Genomic DNA, 9,925 nt, shown 5'->3' on the forward strand with positions numbered 1-9,925 from the left:
TCATCGCATGCCTGACCGCAGTCCTCATAAACTGTTTGACACTGTCGTTCTCCACGATGGCGCTGATGGTCATCGGGTCAAAGTCCTGGTTGACGGCCACAGCGGCGCTGTTTCTCATCACATCAGTGACTTCGTGATAATCAGCCCCGTTGGCCACCAGCGTCATCATTGACAGTACACTCTGGGGTGTGTAAGGTGAAATCAGTTGAAACATGTCGAACTCGTGCTTGTGCTTAATAGCCTGTATCACCTCTTCCACGGGGTCTCCGCCTGACTCACAATTCACTTTTCTAGTAGCCAGCAGTCCTCCCAGATGCCCTTGTTCAGCGACATTTGTAGCCTAGATCAGTCCACCTCCAGTTGAGCGCCAGTTCTCCGGATGGGGAGCTGCACTGTGAAACGGTCTCCCTGCTTCAGGTACTCGTGTCCCGTGTTGATAGCTCCACTTCGTACAGGTGCGGGTTGTTCAGGACAGTCTATTTGCAATGGAGCTGCTGGTGGCCAACTGACACTTCTTTTAGGTTTCCATGAAGTCGCGCTCAGCCCGTTACGTCGGCACGTACGAATCCGCTCTTTACAAAGTGGAACAGCCACCGGGAGGTAGCTTTAGCGACTCTATTTGTAGCACCCGTAAGAGACTTGGTGGTTGAGTGAAGGTGAGTGAACCTTCAATCTGGACAATAACACAAACAAATCCTAAAACTAGAGACATTTATCGACAAATATTACGAAAAAGCGACAACCAAACATGACGGAGCAGACAGGGGAACCGATTACAAAACGAAAACGTGACTTCTACAGACACTGATGATTTAATATTCTCACCACCGGGAATGGTAAAGGTCGAAACCGATCTGTTAAAATAAATAAATGACAAACTGGGTATACTTGAATTACTTAGTAAGGAATTATAAAGAGTTGAAGGCAAGCCTAGAGATGAGTGATGAAAAAGCTGCGACATTGGAGAAGGAAACACACAAGCTAAAAGGGACAGTCAATAAGATTGAAACCGAAATAATGGATTAAAAAGGAGAACACCGTTCTGAAGGAAGCCTTACTGACATCACAAACTAGATCCATGAGAGAGAATTTGGTACTTACAGGTATCCAAGAAAAAGAAGGAGAAGTTCCTGACTCTATAGTTAGAGAGTTCCTCCTTACAGCGCTTCAGATTCCACGCGAAGTTATCGACAAAATCCAACTTGAACGTGTTCACCGCTTCGGACAGAGAGGGCAGAGGTACGAACGCCCAATCGTTGCCAAATTTGCTTCATTTAAAGATAAAATAATGGTTAAAAGCCTGGGTAAAAGACTTGCTGGGACCAAAATTGGCATGAATGATCAGTTTCTGAAGGAAATTGCAGAACGGCGCAAAGTTCTGTATCCAATTTTCAAAGAAAATAGATTAAAAGCGAAACAAGTAGCTCTCGTCGTTGATAAACTATATATTGATAACCAGTTGTTCAGAGACACAAAGACTACTCCATGGTTATTTTAAAAATGACAAAGTTCTCATAGACGAGAAAAATAAACACAATTCAAGCCCGGTTACTGATTGTAACAATACAACAAAAAATATAGCTTTTCTATAAATCTTCACATATAACTAATTGAACACACAAGCACTATTTTTACATAGTGAAGATAAAAACTAAGTAAACAGAAGGCACAGTATGTGTGGATGGTATGGTTTGTGTTTATTTTTTTATTTTATTTGTTATGTTTGGAAAGTTGAGTGAGTGAGTAATGAAATGGTTGCATATCCCAGAGCCAGTGTATTGCTGTGAGTCGTATGAGAGGGCTTTCAATGTTGTTCAGATGATGGATATACTTTTATAAATTATATCTAATTATTTATTATCCTATTTTAATGGTACGGTCCATGGCCCTATACCCTAGACACCCACCTGAATGACCCAGATACTAAGGAGAAGTCCCTAACTGTTTTATGTGCTCGCTGTAAGCGGACTGTATGCAGCTAAAATGAGGTCAGAGACCAAGAGCAGCACTGCCCCCTCAAGATTCTGAGCCTGCTTGGCAGGGTTGGTCCTGCAAAGCCAATGCCCCCTAAAGGGAGAGCATAATATACAAGGAAATTCTCAAAGCTGCTAATGAGAACCTTGAAGACCTTGTACCTAGCCGGTGGGGATTCCGGTCCCACCCAGGCAGTGGCAGTGCTGGCAACACTAGCTGCAGTAACCCATGGGGAGGGGGTCACACTCGGACATTCAGAGAGGGGGTATATTAATGTGGCCCTGGCGGCACAAAATCAAAGTCGGACTGCATGGAGATGCGTGGGGACATGGTCTTGACTGGTGGCCGTATTGTGGGTGTTTCAGGAATAAGGTGTACATTTGACCACCATTATCTAGGATGTGACAATGGTAAATAAATCTCTCAATTTTTGCGCGGTCTTGCAGGCCTTCTCATGCAGCTGCAACTGCAATAGCATTTGTAAATCATGACCCATCTTGAGTTGGGCTTTGGGATGGTGCAAGTGTTGAGAAAGTGAGCTTATGGTTGTGTGGGGGTAAGGGCTGAGTGTGTGGGTGTATCCCACAACTGTTGCGAAGGAAGAAGTAAAAGATGTTAAGGGACAATAGAGGATGATCCACAGCTATATACACTGCTAAAAAAAATAAAGGGAACACTTAAACAACACAATGTAACTCCAAGTCAATCACACTTCCTATGAAATCAAAACTGTCCACTTAGGAAGCAACACCTGATTTGACAATACATTTCAACATGCTGTTGTGCAAATGGATATTAGACAAAGGTGGGAAATTATAATAGCAATTAAGGACCCCGAAAAAAGGACTGATCTGCAGTGGTGAACCACAGACGCACTTCTCAGTCTCTATGCTTCCTGCTGATGTTTGTCACTTTTTGAATGCTAGGCGTGCTCTCACTCTAGTGTGTTAGCATGAGACGGAGCTTCTACAACCCACACAAAGTGGCTCAGGTAGCAGTTCATCCAGTGATGACACATCAATGCGAGCTGTGGCAAAAAGTGTTTGGCTGTGTTCTGTCAGCGTAGTGTCCAGAGCATGGAGGCGTTATCCAAGGAGACAGGCCAGTACATCAGGACGTGGAGGAGTCCGTAAGGAGACAACCCAGCAGCAGGACCGCTAACCTCCGCCTTCGTCCAGGAGGTGCCACTGCCAGAGCCTGCAAAATGACCTCCAGCAGGCCAAAATGTGCCTCGCTGGGTGGGTTCTGCCGGGCATTGGAGATGACAAACCCAACTCGGGATGAAGGAGGGCTTTTAGAGGGTGGAATAGTAGGGACCATTGAGGTTACTAGTAGAAATGCAAATATCATGGTATACAGACTATAAGACACTCAATCATTCATGTTACTTATTTAATAGTACGTTTACAAAAATATATTCTGTATATAAAGAAATGCAAAGGTGTGTCTCATTATGGGTAAGTGGTGAAATAGTATAGCCAGTTTACAATTGTAAGGCTTAGCAGTAATAGATAAAGCCTATCAGTATTTCCTGGCTAAAGAGAATGTATTAATAATCTATTGTTTACAGAAACCCATTCAACAGTTTTAGAGTGAAGTTTTGGTGACAAAGAACTGGGTGGGAAAATATTTCTCCCATGGGCAAAGAAATTCAAAGGGTTGATGTGTTTAATTAACAATAATTTTTGATTTCCAATGTGCAATTGTCCAAACCAGATCTCAAAGGTAGGATGGAATTATTTTAAAATATTGTGTTGGAAATAAACCAAATATGCTTGTTAAACCTATACGGCCTCGAAATAAGATGATCCAAGCTTCTTTGAAAATATATATAAGAATTTATCAAACTGTACAAAGCAACACTAGACTCTATTATTATAGTGGGAGATTTAATACGGCTTAAATACGCTCTTATAGACCGGAAAGAAATCTCACTACAACTTATCCGACCTCAGGCACTAAGGAAATCATGAATTGTCATGGATTATATGGAATTAGTGGATATATGGAGACTTAAATACCCTGATTTAGTGAGATATACATGGCGAGGCTGAATTCAAGCTAGTCGTCTTGCTAACTTTCTGTATACCATTCTCTCTGGGCACCAAAAGTTCTAAAAAGTGTTGATGGCGACAGAATGCGGTCGGATCATCACATGAAGGTGGATACTAATATTTCTACTACAGAATGTTTCCCATAGTGGCGAGGAAATATTGGAGAATGTAATCAGCTACTACTAGATCGATAAATTGTTTAGAAACTAGGAACAGAAGATTTCTATAACTGGACTTTTTCAGAACATAACATAGGTACAGCAGATCCCCTTATTGTATGGGACACTTTTAGTGTGCCTTTTTAGAGCCATCGCCATTCAAATACTCATCTATAAAACAAAGCAATTTAGAGTCAAAAGAGTCATATTAAACAAAGGAATGAAGGACTACACAGTACAGTTAGATAGCAATAAAACGGTAACCAGAGCCAAGAATAAGTTGAGGAAAAACAAAGAGAAATGGAGAACGTTATTCAAGAAAAGATTCCAGTTGTAATATATTATAAAAAATAAAGCGAACTTATCTCCCGGGTGGCGGCATGGTCTAGGGCACTGCCTCGCAGTGCTAGCTGCGCCCACCAGAGTCTCTGGGTTCGCCCCACGGCTGGGCTGGGTTCCGCCCAGCAGCTCTGTCGATCCGCCGTCAGCTGCGTCAGATCCGGGATGTTGGGGCTACGCACAATTGCATAGCGTCGTCGGGTTGGGAGGGTTTTGGCCTGGTAGGATATCCTTGTTCTCAGTATGTAAAAATGTATAAAATGTTATGCACGCTACTGTAAGTCGCTCTGGATAAGAGCGTCTGCTAAATCGACTAAAAATGCTAAATGTAAATGGATGAGAATATGGGAAAAATGCACCAATATCTTTTTCAATCTTGCAATATAGAAATGCTACCAAAAGAAATGTATTAAAACTTGTAAAACATGATGGAGTCACGCAATGATTCACCAAATGATTGTTGAAAGAGGAAGTAAAGTACTTTAAGAATATGTTTCGTTTCAGCTCTCCATCTCCACTAACTGAAACTAATTGTTATGGATTTTTTCCCTGTTATATGTAAAATTAACATCTGTACAGAAAAGACTCATGTGAAGGCCAAATTACAGAGGAGAACTGCTTGATGCAATTGGGCCTTAAGGATGGAGAAAACTCCAGGGCTGGATGGCATACCAGTGGAAGTATACAAAACTTTATTTTGATATACTCAAAGACCATTATTAGGCTTGTTTTAACCACTCCTATATAAATGGTAGATTATCAGACCACGCAACAAGAAGGTCTTGATTTCGTTATTACTGAACAGGACCCAAGTGGTAATATATAAAGATCCAGTCCAATTAAAAAATTGGAGACCTCTTACACTTCAGTGTTGTGATGTCAGCAATGCTTGGCGATAGAATAAAAAAAGTTTGTCAGATATTATTCATCCTAATCAGACAGGTTTTTTCATGGACGATACATTGGAGATAATTAAGGCAAGTACTGAAACAATAGAACACTATGAAATATCAGGGACACCCAGGCACTGGTTTTCATAGCTTGATTTTGAAAAGGCTTTTGATAAAGTACGACTGGGCGTTTATATATAAATGCCTAGAATATTTCAATTTGGAGGATCTCTTATAAAATGGGTTAAAAATTATGTATAAGACCCTAGGTGTAAAATAGTAAATAATGGCTACATCTCAGAAAGTTTTAAACTATCTAGAGGAGTAAAACAAGTTGTCCATCTCGGCATATCTATTTATTATTGCCATCGAAATGTTATCCTGTGAAAATTAGATCCAACATTAATATTAAGGGATTAGAAATCCGTGGCTTAAAAACTAAGGTGTCATTGTACGCTGATGATTCATGTTTTCTTTTAAAACCACAACTAGAGTCCCTCCAGGGCCTCATAGAGGATCTAGATACCTTTGCTATCCTCTCTGGATTAAAACCAAATTATGATAAATGTACCATATTACGTATTGGATCACTAAAAAATACACATTTTATATTGCCATGTAGTTTACCAATTAAATGGTCTGACGGAGATGTGGACATACTCGGTATAAAAATCCCAAAAGAAAGAAATGATCTCACTCCAATAAATTTTTATAGAAAGTTAGCAATAATAGATAAGATCTTGCTACCATGGAAAGGAAAATACCTGTCTATTTGTGGAAAAATCACCCTGATTAACTCTTTAGTCATATCACAGTTTACCTATTTGCTTATGGTTTTGCCTACACCTAGTGACCTGCTTTTTAAATTATATGAACAAAAAATATTCCATTTTATTTGGAACGGCAAGCCAGATAAAATTAAGGGCCTATTTATATAACGAATATGATTAAATATTAAAGCATTAGACCTCTCACTAAAGGCATCAGTCATACAAAAGTTACTTAAATCCAAACTGGTTCTCTAGTAAATTGGTACGAATGTCTCATCCTATGTTCAAGAAGGGCCTTTTTCCCTTTATTCAGATTACACCTCCTCACTTTCGGTTGTTTGAAAAGGAAATAATCTCCAAAATATCCTTATTTTTTAAACAAGCCTTAGAAAGTTGGTTGCAATTTCAGTTTAATCCACCTGAAAGGACGGAACAAATAGTACAACTGTCACGAACCGGCTCAAAGCCCGTAACAAAAGGGAGACAACGTGGAGATAAGGAGTAACAAATACATATTTATTAAATAAAGTAACTAAGTACAATATACAATGGTGTGTGTAATCAGTAGTGTAAGTGAGTGTTTAGCATGCATGAATGTGATAATGCAGGGTGTTGAAAGGTGCCAAAGCAAACAACCAAAAAGCACCACGAAACACAACAAAATCTATCAAGGTGTCTGCATGGAGAGAGTCTCCTCCATGAATGGGGAAGTGGTGCATTTATCCTATGACAGTGGGCCCAGGTGTTTCCCATGTAGTTGACGACCCTCCCAACTCCGCCCACCGGCATCCTAATAAGGAAACAACAGAGAGAATACGGCAGACAGAGTGGGAGGGTCGTCACACAACAAATATTGTGGTTAAATTCAAATAGTAATTGATTAAAAAAAAACTATTTATCGAAGAAATGTTTAAAAAAGGTATAATTTTTGTGAATGATATCATAAATAGGACTGGTGGAGTTATGTCACACATGCAGCTAACACAGACATATGGAAATGTCTGCTCTACCCAAAATTACAACCAATTAATTGCAGCATTACCACAAAAATGGAAGAGGCAAGTAGAAGGGGATAAAAGTAAGGAACTTGTATGTCGGCCCTGTATTAAAGAACATAAATGGTTAAAGAAAAGTGTGATAAATAAAAACATATACCAATTTCATTTAAGGACCAAAACACTGACAGCTGTGCCATATAAATTGCAAAATAGTTGGGAAGAGATTTTCGATGTACCCATTCCATGGCACATGGTTTATGAATTGATACTCAAAACTTCGAATTTTTCAATTTAAATTACTGTACAAAATTCTTGCAACTAATAGAATGTTATATATATGGGGTATACAATCTTCCCAGCTCTGCAGATTCTGTTGTGAGGAGGCAGAGTCATTAGATCATTTATTTTGGTATTGTCCATATGTAGCTCGTTTTTGGTCACAGGTCCAGGAATGGCTGAAGAATTGCAACATTTGCCTAGAACTAACGCTACAGATAGCAATACTGGGGGATTGAAAGCCATAGTCAATCAATCAATAATATAATAATTATTTTAGCAAAAAAATATATTTTTAATTTACATCTGTAGAAGCTATGAGAATAGGAAGGTTCAAGTCTTTTGTGAAGCATCACAGCACAGTTGAAAAATATATGGCAAATAAAAAATCCGAAATGGATGATGTTGGAAGATAGATGGGGGGGTTGAGTGGAACTGAAGGGTGGGACTAATAAGATAACAATGTAGGGCATACGGGATCTGTGAAATGTGTATAGGTGCGGAGCTTTTGTGAAATTAGCCACAGTTACAAGTGGAAATAAAATTGGATGGACTAAGAACAAACAAGAGAGAACTATTGTAAAGTGGACTGTGTCTGTAAGATGGGTATAAGATGTATAAATTGAAGGTAAAAGCAGAAGTGTTTATTAGTTTACTCCATTTGGGGGATCGGTGGTAGGGTTGCGGGGAATAATAATAAAGGTATATTCTTTAAAAAAGTATGTATGTCTATATAGGTATGTGTATGTATATATGTGTATATGTATGCATGCGTGTATGGATATATATATTTACCCCAAAAAATATGGGGGATTGGAAATGATGCAGACAATTACATTGGAAGCAACATTCTTTCCGCAATATTAAGCTGATCCACCCCCTAAAAAAAAACAATGCTATTAACTGAGGATAGCAACAGAGGAAACAAAGAGAGAGAAGCATATTTCAACCCTGCAGGCGCGACACAAAACACAGAAATAAAAATATATAATTCATGCCTTACCTTTGACGAGCTTCTGTTGTTGGCACTCCAACATGTCCCATAAACATCACAAATGGTCCTTCTGTTCGATTAATTCCGTCAATATATATCCAAAATGTCCATTTATTTGGCGCGTTTGATCCAGAAAAACACCTGTTCCAACTTGCGAAATGTGACTACAAAATATCTCAAAAGTTACCTGTAAACTTTGCCAAAACATTTCAAACTWCTTTTGTAATACAACTTTAGGTATTTTTTTACGTAAATAATCGATACAATTGAAGACGGGATGATCTGTGTTCAATACAGGATTAAAACAATCTGTAGCATGCTTTCTGGTCATGCGCCTCTAACAGTACACAACAAGTGACACTGATTCAAAATGGCCGTACTTCTTCATTACACAAAGGAAAAACCCTCAACCAATTTCTAAAGACTGTTGACATCCAGTGGAAGTGGTAGGAACTGCAAGAAGGTCAATTAGAAATCTGTATTCCCATTGAAAAGAGTGTACTCAAAAAAAAAAAAATCTGAATGGTTTGTCCTCGGGGCTAAATAAGTTCTGTTATACTCACAGACATGATTCAAACAGTTTTAGAAACTTCAGAGTGTTTTCTATCCAAATCTACTAACAATATGCATATCTTATCTTCTGGGGATCAGTAGCTGGCAGCTGAATTTGGGTATGCTTTTCATCCAAACGTGAAAATGCTGCCCCCTGTCCTAGAGAAGTGACTAACATGTTTCTAATGTTTTACCTTTGTTCGATCATTTGTACAGATTTTATGTTTTTACAATGAAAAGTACTTTTATTCATGGTTGTTTTTATTGGTTTTAACAAAATTTACTTGTAATTTTTAAATGCTATTTCAATTTGTTGTGTTTTATGCTTATTGCCGTTTGTATGAAATGATATGAGCTGTTTTTAGAGGGAATGTGACAATAAAACTTTTCCAAAAGAAAAAATCTGTTCTTATCAGGTTAACATCTGATACGTCCCCCATTGGGGGACGAGATATTGAATGGATTTTTCGAACAGGAAATGGGGCTTGCTCCGTCCGCGCCATGCATCTGCAGTACCTCCGGGAACGGTGCAACACATTTCTCCCGTTGTCAAGGGAAAAAAATACAAAGAGCTATGTAAACAGCTAGCAGAAGAAGGAAAGAAAAAAGAAGAAACATCCAAACTGAAAGAAGGGCGAAGCGCCCTTCACGGGGTCCCCCGTTTCCCTCCATTAAAACATTGGCCAGGATAGTGTGTCTGTCTGTGAATGTTTACCCTCAAACTTGGAAGAGTGGGTTCGGGGAGATCCCGGCCTAGAGTGCACAGAGTGTGTCTCGGGCCCCAACCTCTGACTTCCATACGACTCTGGTTTCTCTTTATTACGCACAAGCCTTTCGCCTTTTACTAAAGACTTCGACAGAGATGACGCCGAGACTTTTTGCTCAGGCGTTTGACTTCAATCGGGCTGACCGACCAGTGT

At 39.4% G+C, this 9,925-nt stretch overlaps 1 pseudogene; it reads left to right on the top strand.

Moving 5' to 3' along the window:
- The first annotated feature begins 9,385 nt into the window (after positions 1-9,385).
- Positions 9,386-9,543, top strand: LOC111979840 (U2 spliceosomal RNA; annotated as a pseudogene).
- Positions 9,544-9,925: the final 382 nt, after the last annotated feature.

The sequence above is a fragment of the Salvelinus sp. IW2-2015 genome, linkage group LG19, assembly GCF_002910315.2.
Source record: "Salvelinus sp. IW2-2015 linkage group LG19, ASM291031v2, whole genome shotgun sequence".
Lineage (NCBI taxonomy): Eukaryota > Metazoa > Chordata > Actinopteri > Salmoniformes > Salmonidae > Salvelinus > Salvelinus sp. IW2-2015.